The sequence below is a fragment of the Apodemus sylvaticus genome, chromosome 20, assembly GCF_947179515.1.
Source record: "Apodemus sylvaticus chromosome 20, mApoSyl1.1, whole genome shotgun sequence".
Classification (NCBI taxonomy): Eukaryota; Metazoa; Chordata; class Mammalia; order Rodentia; family Muridae; genus Apodemus; species Apodemus sylvaticus.
The window spans coordinates 56831597-56848957 of NC_067491.1; the positions used below are offsets into that span (position 1 = coordinate 56831597).

Consider the following 17361-nt stretch of genomic DNA (forward strand, 5'->3'; position numbering starts at 1 on the left):
ATTTTGTCAAATGATTTTTCAGCACCTAATGAAATAAATGATTGTGTGGTTTTTCTCTTTGAGTTTGTTCCTATAATGAGGTATTGTGTTGGTGAACATTTTATATATTGACCCATCCCTGCATTCCTGAATGAAGCCTACATGATCATGGTGAATGATTGTTTTAATGTGTTCTTTAATTTTTTGTGAGAATTTTATTGAGTATTTTGCATCAATATTCATAAGGAAAATTAGTCTGAAATTTTCTTTCAGTGTTGGCTCTTTGTGTGGATTAGGTATAAGCATAATTGTGGCTTCTTAAAACAAATTGGATAGTGTTCCTTCTCTTTCTATTTTGTGGAATACTTTGAAGAATATTGGTGTAAAACCATCTGGTCTTGTGCTTTTTTTTGTTGGGAGACTTTTAATGGCTAGTTCTATTTCTTTAGGGCTTATGGGAATATGTAAATAGTTTGTCTGCTCATGATTTAATTTTGGTACCTGGTATCTGTCTAGAAAATTGTCCATTTCATCCAGATTTTCTAGTTTTGTTGCGTATAGACTTCTGTAGTAAGATCTAATAATATTTTTGCATTTCCTCAGTTTCTGTCCTTATGTCTCCCTTTGATTTTCTTAAAGAACCAACCCCTGGTTTTGTTGGTTTCCATGTAGTTCTTTTTGTTTCTACTTGGTTAATTTCAGTTCAAATTTGATTATTTCCAGCTGGGTACTCCTCTTGGGTGTATTTTCTTCTTTTTGTTCTAGAGCATTCAGGTGTGCTGTTAAGCTGATAGTGTATGCTCTCTCCATTTTTTTCTTTCTTTGGGGGACAGGGAAATGACTCACAGCTATGGGTTTTCCTCTAAGCTCTGTTTTCATTGTGGATATTAGCCATAAAATATAGGATTCCGATGCTACATTCCACAGACCCAAGGAAGGTAAGCAAGAAGGAAGGTTCAAGTGAGTATGCTTGAATCTCACTTAGAAGAGGTAATAAAACAGTCATAGGAGATAGACAGAGGGAGGGAACTGGGTGAGAGAGGGGATAGGGAGGTGAATGAGGTGATACAGGGTTCAGGATCAGGTGGGGAGATATAAGGGCCCAGAAGGCCAGGAGAATGAACAGAAATCTGCAACTCGCAGAGTTGGGGGCTGGAGGCATCACAAAGACATGCCAAAAACCTGGGATGGGGGAGGCCCCAGGAAATCAATGGGGATGACCTTAGCTGACACTCACAGCAGTGGAGATATGAAGCCTGAAAAGGCCACCTCCAGTAGCCAGACAGGAACCCCAGTGAAGTGATAGGGACACCAACCCACCCACAAAATTTCTGACCCAAAATTTATCCTGTCTACAAGAAATGGAGGGGTAAAGATGGAGCAGAGACTAAGGGATTGGCCAACCAATAACCAGCCCAACTTGAGACACATCCCATGGGCAAGCACCAGTTCATGACACCACGATGATACTTTGTTATGATTCCAAACAGGAGCCAAGCATAACTGTCCTCTGAAAGGGTCCACTCAGAAGCTGACTGAACCATCCAAACATGGGATGGACCTGGAGGACTTGTATTAGTCAGGGTTCTCTAGAGTCACAGAACTTATGGAATGTCTCTCTATATTGAGAGAATTTATTGTGATGACTTAGAGTCTGTAATCCAAATAACCCAGCAATGGTCAGCTGTGGATGGGAAGTCCAAGGATCTAGTAGTTGCTCAGTCTCCACGAGGCTGGTTGTGTCAGCTGATCTTCTGTAGAAGTAGGTTCCAACAGACATGCTGGCAAGTAAGTGCAAGTGGGCAAAGAAGAGCAAATATTCCTCCTTCAATGTCCTTATTTAGATCTCCAGCAGAAGGTGTGGCCCAGATTAAAGGATTATGCCACCACACCTGGATCTGGAACTTGCTTTGTCCTAGGCTGACCTGGAACTTGGAGATCTCCTTGCCTCAGTTCCCTGGGATAAAAGGCATGTACCACCTTGCGTGGGCCTAAGCTTTTCATGGCCACTATGCCTCAAGATCTCCATGCCAAGATCCAAATCAGAAACTTGTATCTTCCAGCATCAAGGTCGGGATCACAAGTATGCCCCTCAATTCTGAATTGTAGTTCATTCCACACGTAGTCAAACTGACAACCAGGAATAGCCATTACAAGAATCTTATGGAAGATTTGGGGGAAGGATTGAGGGCCTGGAAGGGGATAGGAACTCACAGGAAAACCAACAGGGTCAACTAACCTGGACCCCTGTGGGCTCTCAGAGACTGAATCACCAACCAAAGATGTTTGAATGGGCTGGACCTAGGCCTCCCCACACACATGTAGCAAATGTGTAATTAGGTCTTCATGTGGGTCTTCCAACAGGTAGAGTGGCGTGTATCCCTAAAGCTGTGAAATATTTTTCCCTAACTTGGTTACCTTGTCTTTTCTCAGTGAAAGAGGATATGTGTAATCCTGCAAAGACTTGATGCACAAGGGTAGGGGATAGCCGAGGGAGGTCCTCTAAGAGGAGAAGGAGATGGGTGACAGGGGGGAGGGACTGAGTGAGGGGAAGACCAAGAGGGAGGGCATCAACCAGGTGAATGCATGAATAAATTAGAGTGAATAAATAAATAAATAAATAAATAAATAAATACAAATGTTTTTCTTCTATTTTAAGTGGATGGGATTTGGGAGGGGGTGTATGGGCACATATGTACAGTGCCCAGTTTACAGTGGTCAGAAGAAGGTATCAGGTACCACTGATGATGAAGCTAACAGGCAGTCATGAGTTACCATGCACACTAGCCACTGGGCCATCTCTCCAACCACAAAATTATTCCAACCACAAAATTATTCCATTGCTACAGCTTGACTGTAATTTTGATACCATTATGAATCATCATGTAAATATCTGATTTGCAGGATGTCTGGTACATGACCCCTGTGGGGGTTGTGAAGCCCCCATGTTGAGAACCACTGTTTCAGGGACTTGACTGAAGTGTGAAATCCACAATGTAAGGTCACCTACTTGGTGAGGTTCCAGGCCAATGAGAGACCTTGTTTTTTATTTAGAAGAAGAAGAAGAAGAAGAAGAAGAAGAAGAAGAAGAAGAAGAAGAAGAAGAAGAAGAAGAAGAAGAAGAAGAAAGAGAGAGAGAGAGAGAAAGAAAAGAAAGAAAGAAAGAAAGAAAGAAAGAAAGAAAGAAAGAAAGAAAGAAAGAAAGAAAGAAAGAAAGAAAGAAAGAAAACATCTAAGAATGGACACTTGAGGTTGCCCTCTGACTTCCACATGCAAATACACACACACACACACACACACACACACACACACACACACCGAACATGCGCAGGCACACAGGAGAATCACTGTCGCACAAGCTGGTCTCACACTCCCCATTCTACTACCTCAACCGCCCAGTGCCAGTGTCACAGGCACCCGTCCCACACCCACAGTCTCTGTGCCTGCTAAACAGAGCCAGCACCGGGCAGTGAGGCAGAGAGGCAGGCATGGGTGCCTGGGAGAGGCTCAGCTCAGCTGCAGTCAGGCCAAACAGAGGATCTGTACAAGCAGAGCCCTGCTGTGCTCAGGATGTGAGCCTGCCTTTTCACTGGGAACTTCTGCCTCTAACAGAACAGCTGGGACCTGTAGGACCCTACAGTACAGAGCATTGGCTGCAGGATGCTGGCACGCAGTCACTTAACAGGGAGGATCCCCGTGAAAATGCAGGCTGTCAAAGGCTGAACACCAGCTACCAAGGGCAGAGGCATCTGGCATGCTCTCTGAGTTGAGCTGAATTCCTTGGGCCTCCTGGATTTTAGTGTCTGCCAGTGGCATACAGAGGATCCTGACCCAGGCTCTAAGGAGAGGAAGGAAATGGAGGGGGGAGTCGGTACTTTTGACTGTCCCCCCATGCTCCCAGACACAAAGACTTGAAGGGCATAAGGAGCCCGCCCATTCCCAGAGAAACACACACCTTGTCCTGGCATACAGCAAGACCTGCACCCCTCCTGCTGCCCCTGGGAGACGGGCCAGGCACCCTGGGAGCACGATCAGGCACCTCACCAGCACTGACCATGAAGGGTCTCGGTTTTCTAAGCTGGACCTAGGATAAGTATCCACCACGCACAGAGGAAGGCCACAGTGGCTATGAGGCCTCTGTCTTGGCCTATATACAAGACACCCAGGACAGGTCTCTGTTCCCCAAGTCTCTCCTAAGACTGGCAGGTCCTGCACAATGATGCACTGAGAGGTTAGGTAAGCACAGGAGGACCTTCTGCCTCACCAGGAGAGCTTGAAAAGCAACATGCACAGCAGAGACATTTGGTACAAAATTTATAACACACCCTCCCATGAGACAGTAACTTAAAGTGTTTTGAAACAATCAGGAAGGGCAGATCTAGGAGGACCTACTTCCAATGCCTGGCTACACATTTGGTCCACATAGTCAGAGTGGGGACAGGACAGCACATCAAGCCTGAGAGAGGGGCTTGGAGGCCCTGAGCAGTAATCTTCCACAGGCTTGAGGAAAGGATTCAGACCAAAAGCAACGTGTGACCTTCCAGGCAGTCCAAGGGTTGGCAGCCATCTTCCCAAGGCCAAGGCCACCTGCCCACGCAGGCAAACAAGGTGTTCATCACCTTCGGGGCCATCAAGGAGGGTGCTGACGTTGTGAACAATCTCGGGCCAACCATTCCCGGGGCCATGCTGGGATGGCCCTCCTCGACAACCTGTTGGTGACAAGAGAAGCCCTCCGAGCAGGACCGCATCTTTTGAGGCCATGCGATAGTCAAGGAATGCTGAGGATGGGCCCTGCCCACACTCAGGGCCAGACAGGCACCCAAGACCCTGGTCCACAGTCACCAGCCAGGACCCCGGGACAGCTCCAAAGCCAGGAGTGCCTGATCAGGGGCATGGGGCCAACACATGACTGGCCCACAGGTGACTTTCCAGCTTCCATAGCAGCTAGGGTCGGTCACCAAGGGTCAGTGTCAGCGACAGACTGGGCTTGCGCTCTGGCTCTTCACCCTCCTGGCAGGGCTGGGGCGGCCGCGAATGAAGAAATCTGAAACATAGCGGACCTGGGGAGGGGGAAAGGAAGTGAGTAGGACTGGAAGACAAAGAACGTCTTCTGGGGGCCCTGAGGGAGAAGCTGAGTGGGGGTAGTCATGTGGATGGGTGGGGCCAGCATTGAGGGTCTGTTTGATGCCAATTCTACTCCTCAGAGGGGCTGCAGATGAGAAGTTGCCTTGTGAAGCTTCTCCCCACCTTAACTTTTCTTTCTTTTTTTTTTTTTACCTTTTTTTAATTGAGTATCATCTTTATTTACATTGCCAATGGTAAAACCTTTACTGATATTCCCCCTCCCCTAAGAACCCCAAACCGTCTCCATCCTCCTTCCCCCTGCCTCCACGTATATGCCTCTCTACCCAACACACTCTCTCCCCCCCGCCCCCCTCGATTTCCCTTTGTTAGGGCCTCTGTTAAGGGTCACTCTTTCTTTTTTCTTTTCTTTTTTTTTTTTATCTTTTTTTTTTATTCGATATAATTTATTTACATTTCAAATGATTTCCCCTTTTCTAGCCCCTCCACTCCCCGAAAGTCCCGCAAGCCCCCTTCTCTTCCCCTGTCCTCCCACCCACCCCTTCCCACTTCCCCGTTCTGGTTTTGCTGAATACTGTTTCACTGAGTCTTTCCAGAACCAGGGGCCACTCCTCCTTTCTTCTTGTTCCTCATATGATGTGTGGATTATGTTTTGGGTATTCCAGTTTTCTAGGTTAATATCCACTTATTAGTGAGTGCATACCATGATTCACCTTTTGAGTCTGGGTTACCTCACTTACTATGATATTCTCTAGCTCCATCCATTTGCCTAAGAATATCATGAATTCATTGTTTCTAATGGCTGAATAGTACTCCATTGTGTAGATATACCACATTTTTTGCATCCACTCTTCTGTTGAGGGATACCTGGGTTCTTTCCAGCATCTGGCAATTACAAATAGGGCTGCTATGAACATAGTAGAACATGTATCCTTATTACATGGTGGGGAGTCTTCTGGGTATATGCCCAGGAGTGGTATAGCAGGATCTTCTGGAAGTAAGGTGCCAAGTTTTCGGAGGAACCGCCAGACTGATTTCCAGAGTGGTTGTACCAATTTGCAACCCCACCAGCAGCGGAGGAGTGTTCCTCTTTCTCCACACCCTCTCCAACACCTGCTGTCTCCTGAATTTTTAATCTTAGCCATTCTGACTGGTGTAAGAAGAAATCGTAGGGTTGTTTTGATTTGCATTTCCCTAATGACTAATGAAGTTGAGCATTTTTTAAGATGCTTCTCCACCATCCGAAGTTCTTCAGGTGAGAATTCTTTGTTTAACTCTGTACCCCATTTTTTAATAGGGTTGTTTGGTTTTCTGGAGTCTAACTTCTTGAGTTCTTTATATATATTGGATATTAGCCCTCTATCTGATGTAGGATTGGTGAAGATCTTTTCCCAATTTGTTGGTTGCCGATCTGTCCTCTTGATGGTGTCCTTTGCCTTACAGAAACTCTGTAACCTTATGAGGTCCCATTTGTCAATTCTTGCTCTTAGAGCATACCCTATTGGTGTTCTGTTCAGAAACTTTCTCCCTGTACCGATGTCCTCAAGGGTCTTCCCCAGTTTCTTTTCTATTAGCTTCAGAGTGTCTGGCTTTATGTGGAGGTCCTTGATCCATTTGGATTTGAGCTTAGTACAAGGAGACAAGGATGGATCAATTCGCATTCTTCTGCATGCTGACCTCCAGTTGAACCAGCACCATTTGTTGAAAAGGCTATCTTTTTTCCATTGGATGTTTTCAGCCTCTTTGTCGAGGATCAAGTGGCCATAGGTGTGTGGGTTCATTTCTGGATCTTCAATCCTGTTCCATTGATCCTCCTGCCTGTCACTGTACCAATACCATGCAGTTTTTAACACTATTGCTCTGTAGTATTGCTTGAGGTCAGGGATACTGATTCCCCCAGATTTCCTTTTGTTGCTGAGAATAGTTTTAGCTATCCTGGGTTTTTTGTTGTTCCAGATGAATTTGATAATTGCTCTTTCTAACTCTGTGAAGAATTGAGTTGGGATTTTGATGGGTATTGCATTGAATCTGTATAGTGCTTTAGGCAAAATGGCCATTTTAACTATATTGATTCTGCCGATCCATGAGCATGGGAGGTTTTCCCATTTTTTGAGGTCTTCTTCCATTTCCTTCTTCAGAGTCTTGAAGTTCTTGTCATACAGATCTTTCACATGTTTGGTAAGAGTCACCGCAAGATACTTTATACTGTTTGTGGCTATTGTGAAGGGGGTCATTTCCCTAATTTCTTTCTCAGCCTGCTTATCCTTTGAGTATAGGAAGGCCACTGATTTGCTTGAGTTGACTTTATAACCTGCCACTTTGCTGAAGTTGTTTATCAGCTGTAGGAGCTCTCTAGTGGAGTTCTTTGGGTCACTTAGGTAGACGATCATGTCGTCTGCAAATAATGATAGTTTGACTTCTTCCTTTCCAATTTGTATCCCTTTGACCTCCTTATGTTGTCGAATTGCCCGAGCTAGTACCTCAAGTACAATATTGAAAAGATAAGGAGAAAAGGGGGCAAACTTGTCTGGTCCCTGCTTTCAGTGGGATTGCTTCAAGTTTCTCTCCATTTAGTTTGATGCTGGCTACCGGTTTGCTGTATATTGCTTTTACTATGTTTAGGTATGGGCCTTGAATTCCAGTTCTCTCCAAGACTTTAAGCATGAAGGGATGCTGAATTTTGTCAAATGCTTTTTCAGCATCCAATGAAATGACCATGTGGTTTTGTTCTTTGAGTTTGTTTATGTAGTGGATTGTATTGATGGATTTCCGTATATTGAACCAACCCTGCATTCCCGGGATAAAGCCTACTTGATCATGGTGGATGATCGTTTTGATGTGTTCTTGGATTCGGTTGGCAAGAATTTTATTGAGTATTTTTGCATCGATGTTCATAAGGGAAATTGGTTTGAAGTTCTCTTTCTTTGTTGGATCTTTGTGTGGCTTTGGTATCAGCGTAATTGTGGCTTCGTAGAAGGAATTGGGTAGTGTTCCTTCTGTTTCTATTTTGTGGAATAGTTTGAAGAGTATTGGTGTTAACTCTTCTTTGAAGGTCTGGTAGAATTCTGCACTGAAGCCATCTGGTCCTGTGCTTTTTTTGGTTGGAAGACTTTCTATGACTCCTTCTATTTCTTTAGGCATTATGGGACTGTTTAGATGGTCTAGTTGGTCCTGATTTAATTTTGGTATTTGGTATCTGTCAAGGAAATTGTCCATTTCCTCCAGATTCTCCAGTTGTGTTGAGTATAGGCTCTTGTAGTAGGATCTGATGATTTTTTGGATTTCCTCAGTTTCCATTGTTATATCTCCCTTTTCATTTCTAAGTTTGTTAATTTGGATACTTTCTCTGTGCCCTTTGGTCATTCTGGCTTAGGGTTTATCTATCTTGTTGATTTTCTCAAAGAACCAGCTCCTGGTATTGTTGATTTTTTGTATGGTTCTCTTTGTTTCTACTTGATTGATTTCGGCCCTGAGTTTGATGATTTCCTGCCTTCTACTCCTCCTGGGCGAAATAGCTTCTTTTTGTTCCAGGGCTTTCAGGTGTGTCATTAAGCTGGTAATGTATGCTCTCTCCATTTTCTTTTTGGAGGCACTCAGGGCTATGAGTTTTCCTCTTAGCACTGCTTTCATTGTGTCCCATAGATTTGGGTATGTTGTGTTTTCATTTTCATTGTGTTCTAAAAAGTCTTTAATTTCTTTCTTTATTTCTTCCTTGACCAAGGTATCATTGAGTAGAGTATTGTTCAGTTTCCACGTGTATGTGGGTTTTCTGTTGTTTCTGTTGCTATTGAAGACCACTTTTACTCCATAGTGATCTGATAGGAGGCATGGGATTAGTTCGATCTTCTTATATTTGTTGAGGTCTGTCTTGTGACCAATTATATGGTCGATTTTGGAGAAGGTACCATGAGGTGCTGAGAAAAAGGTATATTCTTTTGTTTTAGGATAGAATGTTCTATATATATCTGTTAAATCTAATTGGTCCAAAGCTTCAATTAGTTTCATTGTGTCCCTGTTTAGTTTCTGTTTTCCTGATCGGTCCATTGAGGAAAGTGCAGTGTTGAAGTCACCCACAATTATTGTGTTAGGTGCAATGTGTGTTTTTAGTTTTAATAAAGTTTCTTTTACGAAAGAGGGTGCCCTTGCATTTGGGGCATAGATGTTCAGGATTGACAGTTCTTCTTTTTGTATTTTTCCTTTGACCAGCAAGAAGTGTCCCTCAGGGTCTCTTTTGATGACTTTGGGTTGAAAGTCAATTTTATCTGATATTAAAATGGCTACTCCAGCTTGTTTCCTGAGACCATTTGCTTGTAAAATTGTCTTCCAGCCTTTTACTCTAAAGTAGTGTTTGTCTTTGACCCTGAGGTGTGTTTCCTGTAAGCAGCAAAATGTAGTGTCCTGTTTACGTATCCATTCAGTTAGTCTGTGTCTTTTTATTGGGGCATTAAGTCCATTGATGTTAAGAGATATTAAGGAATAGTGATTGTTACTTCCTATCATTTTTGACGTTATTTTTTAAATTTGAATGCTTAACTTCTTTTCGGTTTGATGAAAGGTTACTATCTTGCTTTTTCCAGGGTGAAGTTTTCCTCCTTGTATTGGTGTTGTCCTCCTATTATCCTTTTTAGGGCCGGGTTTGTGGATAGATATTGGGTAAACTTGGTTTTGTCATGAAATATCTTAGTTTCTCCATCTATGGTGATTGAGAGTTTTGCTGGATATAGTAGTTTTGGTTGGCATTTGTGTTCTCTTAGAGTCTGCATGAGATCTGCCCAGGACCTTCTAGCCTTCATAGTCTCAGGTGAAAAGTCTGCTGTGATTCTGATAGGTCTTCCTTTATATGTTACTTGGCCTTTTTCTCTTACTGCCTTTAGTATTCTTTCTTTGTTTAGAACATTTGGTGTTTTGATTATTATGTGACGGGAAGTATTTCTGTTCTTGTCCAGTCTGTTTGGAGTTCTGTAGGCTTCTTGTATATTCATGGGCATCTCTCTCTTTAGGTTAGGGAAGTTTTCTTCCATAATTTTATTGAAGATATTTGCTGGCCCTTTAAGTTGTAAATCTTCACTCTCATCTATGCCTATAATCCTTAGGTTTGGTCTTCTCATTGTGTCCTGGATTTCCTGGATATTTTGGGTTACAAGCTTTTTGCATTTTGCATTTTCTTTAACTGTTGAGTCCATGGTTTCTATGGAATCTTCAGCATCTGAGATTCTTTCTTCTATCTCTTGTATTCTGTTGTTGATATTTGTATCTCTGTCCCCTGATTTCTTCCCAAGGCTTTCTATCTCCAAAGTTGTCTCCCTTTGAGTTTTCTTAGTTGTTTCTACTTCTGATTTTAGATCCTGGATGGTTTTGCTTACCTCCTTCACTTGCATGTTTGTGTTTTCCTGTAATTCTTTAAGAGATTTTTGTGTTTCCTCTTTCATGAGCTCAGCCTGTTGACCAAAGTTCTCCTGTATTTCTTTAAGAGATTTTTGTGTTTCGTCTTTCATGACCTCAGCCTGTTGACCAAAGTTCTCCTGTATTTCTTTAAGTGTTTTTTGCATTTCCTCCTTGTTGGCTTTTGTATTCTCCTGGATTTCTTTCAATGATTTTTGTGTTTCCCTTGCAAGGGCTTCTAACTTTTGATCCATTTTCTCCTGAATTTCTTTATGTATGACCTTCATGTGTTCCTGTACCAGCATCATGACCAGTGATTTTAAATCCAAATCTTGTTTTACTGGTGTGATGGGGTATCCAGGACATGTTGGTAGAGGAGAATTGGGTTCAGATGTTGCCATATTGCCTTGATTTCTGTTAGTGACGTTCCTGCGTTTGCCTTTTGCCATCTAGTTCTCACTGGTGTTAGTTTATCTTGTCAGTGCTGGACTCACCAGTGCAAGCTGCCCCTTCCCAGTTGGCCTCTGGTGCACAGCTTACCTCCTGCACTGCTTGTAGACAGTGTGCTGCTGCCCAGGCTGTTCTGATCCCAAAGCAGGCACCCGAAGGCTCCCGCTGGGGCCTGCTGGATTCACTGGAGCACACTGACTTCTCCCAGCTGGCCGCCCGGAAGCCCAGCTAGCCACTTGCAGGACTTGGAGATGTAATGCTGCTGCCCAGACTGATCTGGATCCGGAAGCGGAGAGAGTAGAGCTAAGGGCTTCTGCCTGAGGCCTTGCCCCAGATTGTGTCCGTGGAGCAGATGGAGCCCGTGTGCACTCCCAAGGAGTGCCGACGGTGTATGCTACTGTGACCTCCCCTGTGTTCTGCTCACTCCGCTGGGCAGCCGATCTGCCAACCGGGCTGTCGCACACAAGGTTAGCCTGGCCGCCCAGTCCCTGAGTCCAGGCAAAAGCCTGGGAGGCCAAGGTCCGAGCAAAGTTCCCCTAGGGCTATGACTGTTAATTGGGTCTGCCAGGTGACTAGGATGGCGGGCGTGCGCGCCCACGCTCCCAGAAAGCGCCGGGAGAGTCTGCTTTGCTAACAATCACCTGGGCGGGTTGACTCACAGATGGCCCACCAAGCCGCCCAGTTCTTGGGGTCAGTCCTGTGCCTTTTGGGGCCTGGACCCCCGCTTTGTTAGCCTTAGGCTATGCCTGTTACAGGTCTGCCCGCCTGAGCTCTCTGTCGTCCTGCAGGCAAAATGGCGGCGGCGCGCTCGCAGGCCTGGGCAAAAAACCTCCTGGTTGGGTTGGCACCCCGATGGCCCCCCCGACCCGCCCAGGGCCTGGGTGCAGGCCAACGCCCGTCGGGCTCAGACCACCGCGGTGTTGGCCTCGGATTATGTTTGTGTACCTCAGTCTGTCCGATTCCTGGAGTACGGAACCAAGATGGATGCTCCTCTCCTGACTGGTGGGAGGCCGAGTTCTGAAGTGGCCTCCGTGCAGGAAAGGCGCCGCACAACTGCAGCTGCTTGCTGCCCGGCTGGTCAGCGAAGGTCAGTGGTCGTGGGCGCAGGGCCTAACTGGTCCCTGTGACGCCTTGGTTCCACTGCTGATGGCCCTTCAGCTGGAGCAGCCACTGCTGCCGCTGCCGCCGCCGCCGCCGCCGCCAGGGTCACTCTTTCTTTGGGAAAGAGTGTAGATGTTTTATCTGGGATCTTCCCAGCCCCTATGCTCCCAGAAATAAGACTCAGACTGAAAATACCTTGGCCGTATAGCTAGGGTCAACTCTGACTAGATCATAATTTAGATAACCCAATTTTTTAATGTACATTCTGCCACATGGCTGGTTACCTGTGCTCAGGTACCATGCATCCATCTCCTCGCATCTTCCCAGGCCAATCTTATCATCTGTCTCTATCCCAGAATTCCTTCTGCCTCCTCGATGTCCAGCTTCCTATTTTATGCCTAAGCCATAGACCATAAGCTTTTTAATTGTCAGGTGATACATCCATACAATACACAAGATATTCTCTCTACAATTCCCCCTTTTAGTCCAATAAGAGGATCTTTTCCTTTAAAATATAAACTGAATACAATTATAACAATTATGAGCCATTTATAGAAACTGTTTGGTAGGATTTACATTCATAATGTTCAATCCATAGTATTTGGCAATTAAGGAAAAATTTTCTATTATATGTCCAATTTTGGTGTATTCAAAATTTCGTGCCTAACTCAAATTTTATCCTAATTTGCATTACCAACCTAAAACATCCCTGTAGACCTACAACATCTTCTTAAATCCTAAATATCTCAAGCTTAAATGTGAGACTCTGTAGTTTTCAACCCCATCAGAGACCTGAGAAGGAATAAAATTTTACCTGAGTGTACAGGAAGGACAGGGACATAGCTTCCCCAAAATTATAGAAATGACAGAGACAGCCGGATTCCTGGACACTCCCCAGTAATGTCTCTATAACTTTGGAACATCTATCTTCAGACTTTGGCCCAGTGAATCTGACACACTTATGTGAAGCAGGAATTATGAAGGACTTGGCTTACTCGGTCTTGGCAGAGCTTGACAGTTGGCTTTTCTAGGTCCCTTTGTCCTTTCTGGACAACATTTGCCTGTAGTTGAAGTGTGGGCATTTTCTTTGCCCAGTTCACCTTAACTTTTCAAATAAAGGCTTGAGCCAATGATTGGTCAGGAGGAAGGGGGAGGAGCTGAGAATCGAGGGGAGGAGCCACGGGGGATAAATAGGAGGGGAGGGGCTACAGGGATCACCAGCTAGGCTGTAGAGAAGCTCCTGGCCTGGAGAAACTGCAAGTTACATGGACTAATATAGATGGGAATAGAGTAGTGTAGCGGGAGATCTGCCCAATCTAGGCTTGTAGCTTGTTTTGTTAAGCGATTGACATTTCTTTTACTGGGGAATTGGGTTGGAAACGAAAGTAGCAACAAGCGGCGAGTTCTGGGAGACAGAACAGCAGGCAGAAGTCGCTGGGCATCGGAGGCAGGGAGCAGATCCTATAGGTCAGGCAAGCAGTACTCACCGTGAGGCAGGCCACCAGGGCTCCCTGCAGGAGGCCGACGAGGACATCACTCCAGTGGTGCTTGTGGTCAGACACTCGGGTATAGCCCACATTGATGGCAAAAGCCACCAAGAAGAACTGAACGGTGGGTCTCAGCAGTCGGGCCCACTTCCAGCAGAGCCGGGCCTGCACGTACAGCTATCGGGACATCAGCCTGCTGTCAGCTGGGCCCACGAGTGTCCACAGCCTGCCCAGCCTGGGGCGAGAGTCGCAAGGCCTCCCACTCTTAGTGCCTCCTCCACACACCCCATTGTGCAGAAGGGAAGACCAAGGCCCAGGGAAGGCGTGGCCCCATAAGGTCTCCCGGGAAGGAGATGGGTACTCACCACCAGGAACAACATGCAGTACATGCCAAAGGAGGAGTGGCCAGAGTAGAGGGACAGCCTGAGAGAAAGGACAGCCACTCAGGTCATGGAGACACAGAGGCAGAGCCACAAGCTCCTTGGGGAGCTGGCAGCCACGGAGGAGTGCAACTCGAAACTCAGGCAAACAGGGCCAGAGAGTTGGTTCAGCAGTTAAGAGCCCTGACTGCTTCTGCAGAGGACCCAAGTTCAGTTCCTGGCGCCCACATCCTACTCTTCACAACTCCCTATAACTCTGACTCCAGGAAATCTGAGACCTTTGGCCTCTGAGGGTACCTGTAGTCATGCACACACACACACACACACACACACACACACACACACACACACACACATTTTTTGTTTTTTGTTTTTTGTTTTTTTTTTGTTTTTTTTCAAGACAGGGTTTCTCTGTGTAGCCCTGGCTGTCCTGGAACTCACTCTGTAGACCAGCCTGGCTTCAAACTCAGAAATCCATCTGCCTCTGCCCCCCAAGCGCTGGGATTAAAGGCGTGTGCCGACACTGCCAAGTTCAGACACACACACACACACACACACACACACACACACACTTAAAAGTAATAAAAATAAATTGTCTTTTGGACTTATTTTTATTGTGTGTGTATGGGTGTTTTGACACATCTCTGTGTACCACATGCATGCAATGCCTGCAGAAGCCAGAAGGAGGCGTCAGATCCCCTGGAACTGAAGTTGCAAACTGTTGTGTGTGGACTAACTTGTGGGTTTTCAGAATCTAATACAGATCCCCTGGAATAAAAATAAAAATTTAACCTGAGGGGAACTGGAGAGATGGTGTAACTGTTAAGAGCACTGGCAGCTCTTCCAAAGGACCTCAGTTCAATTTCCAGCACCCACACTGTGCCTCAGAACCATGTGTAACACCTGTTCTCAATTCTGTCCTCCACGATTACCGTCCATGCATGTGGTAAAGGGAAATAGGCAGGCGAACCACCCATACACATAAAATAAAACTAAAATTGAGAAACAAAATTTAACATGAAGGAAGGCTTGCACACGGGACACTCCCTCAGGAGGCCCTGGAGCAACCGTCTCCCCTCCTGACCCTCAGCTCACCAACTCCAACCCCTGCCTGCTCCTGGAGCAGCCATGGCCAGCAGGAGCACAAGGTCAGGTTCCCAATACTACAGTCGCAGCCACTGCTGTGACAGCTGGCGGTCTGGGTTGCTGGTCATCACCTCATCTTACAAAGATATTTGTCACTGCTCGAGCGGCAGCCAAGACCTATGCTTTGGAGACTCTGAGGAGTCATTCCCCAACCCGGGCACTCCCAGAGCTGCTCTCCAAGCTTAGCAGATACAATAAGGCTAAGGCAGAGTCCCCAGCCCCACCCCAGCACCCAGAAAACAAAAGTGAAATGTATGTCCAATACTGTTGACCTCTATGCAGACCACAGACCTCATTCTAACAGGGCCACCCTCAGTTCCCTCATGTGAGCCATGAAATAGACAATGACCTCAGTATCCACTGTCCCTGTGACTCGGTGTCCCGTCAAAGCTGTGGGTTTGATCTTAAGTACAGTCCCAAACAGACACAGACAAGAGTCACAGTTTTGCAGCAACAAAAAATATCCAAGGCAAGCACATACATAACACAGCTAATAACTAGAAGCTGCCTAAGGAGCTGGGGAGACGGTCAGCCAGGACGGTGCCCCCTGTGCAAGCCAGAGGACCTGAGCCACCCTAATAATCATGTCAAAGGAGGCAGTGCATTCCTTATCCCAGGACTGCAGCTTGCTGGCCAGTCCAACAGGACTGCACAGCTCCAGGTTGAGTGAGAGTCCTTGCCTCAACCTTTAAGGTGATGAGGGACTGGAGAGTGGACTCTGGGGTTGGGAGCGCTCAGTGCACTTGCAGAGGATGAGGGTTCAGATCCCAGCACCCACACAGCAGCTCACAGCAGCAGCTTCTAACTCCAGTTCAAGGGGATCTGGTGCCCTCTTCTGACCCCCATAGACTCTGGCAGCTCCAGCAGGGAGGCGGGCAGCTCCTGGAAGCTGTTGCAGCTGAGGTTGAGCACCTGGAGGCTGTAGCAGAGCAGCGATTGGGCCAGGCAGACCCTTGGGCAGCGATCCTGGGCCGCCCAGCTGGTTGTTCCTGGCCAGCAGAATGCGCCGGACGCTCAGTGTCAGCAGGTCGGGTCCTAGCACTGCGAGGTCATTGCCACTCATGTCCAGGAGCAGGAGGAGGAATCCACCGCCCAGCGTGCCCGTGGAAGTGACCAGCAGCAGTCACAGCAGCGCCTCCTGCGAGCAATGCCCCACATGCTGTGGACAGACCAGTTGAGTTTGGCCTCCCTGAGCCCAGTCTCCTCCATCCAGCGGGATCCTAGGAAGCCTGATGAGGCAGTGCATCCCTGAACCTGAAGGGTTCCACCCCATCAGAAGTGGTGCAGCATGGCCCTGCCCAGGCACTCACGCCTGATGGAAGCCTCAACCTTCTTCTTTACTCTTTGGCTAATATCCACTTACAAGTTAGTATATACAGTTGTAGATATGGTTTACTGCTAATATTATCTTAATGGGGTTCCCAAATTATATGAGAATTTGCATGTCTAAGTGTGAGGCACTGTCCTTCCTTCCAGATTGTGTTAAATGCTAAATAAATTTCCTGGTAGCAAATGACTCGGCAGGAAGACAGAGGTGGGACTTTAGATTTCTCAGACAGTAGATCACTGAAAGAAGGAAGTTTTAGAATTGCCATGCTGTCACCTTTCCCTGGGACTAGATGTCCCAGACTACGTTGGTACCCAAGAGGGTCTTCCTCTTCTCTGTGCACAGGGTAGAGGGGAATATGGGGGGAGAGGGATTTGTAAGATCATAACTAGAAGAGGAGGTGGGGAACTGCAGTCAGGCTGCAAAGAGATTTTTTTAAAAAATAAATTGAAGAAAAAAATATTGCAATGCTGGGGAAGCAGAGGATGGAAAGATCTCTCATTCTCATGGATTGATAGGTTTAATACAGTAAAAATGGGCATCTTACTACAAGAAATCTACTTATTCAATGCAATCCCCATCAAAATAGCAACACAATAATTTACTGACATGGAAAGAGCAATGCTCAGTTTCACATGGAAAAACAAAAAAACAGGATGAATGAAACAATTCTGAACAAGTAAAGACTTCTGAAAGAATCACCATCCCTGACCTCAAGCTGTACTACAGAGCAATAGTGAAATAAATTGCATTATAGCGGACTCGGACAGTCAGGTTAATCAACCGAATAGAGTCAAAGACCCAGAATTAAACCCACACACCTGTGGACACGTCTTTTGATAAAGAAGCCAAAACTATACAAAATTGTAGCATCTTCAAATCAGACTGGCACTTAGCACCTCATTTTTAAACAGCGGTGGATTAAGTGAGGGATTGCTTGCTAGAACCCTTCCCCTCATGTCCAGATGCCTCTTGCTTGTTTGGCTAGGGCGAGATTTGGAGCAATAAACGTCTATTGAACCAGAAG

At 46.0% G+C, this 17361-nt stretch overlaps 1 pseudogene; it reads right to left on the bottom strand.

Annotated features, from left to right (window-relative positions):
- Positions 1-4923: 4923 nt before the first annotated feature.
- Positions 4924-16070, bottom strand: LOC127670604 (phospholipid phosphatase 2-like; annotated as a pseudogene).
- Between the last annotated feature and the right edge of the window lie 1291 nt (positions 16071-17361).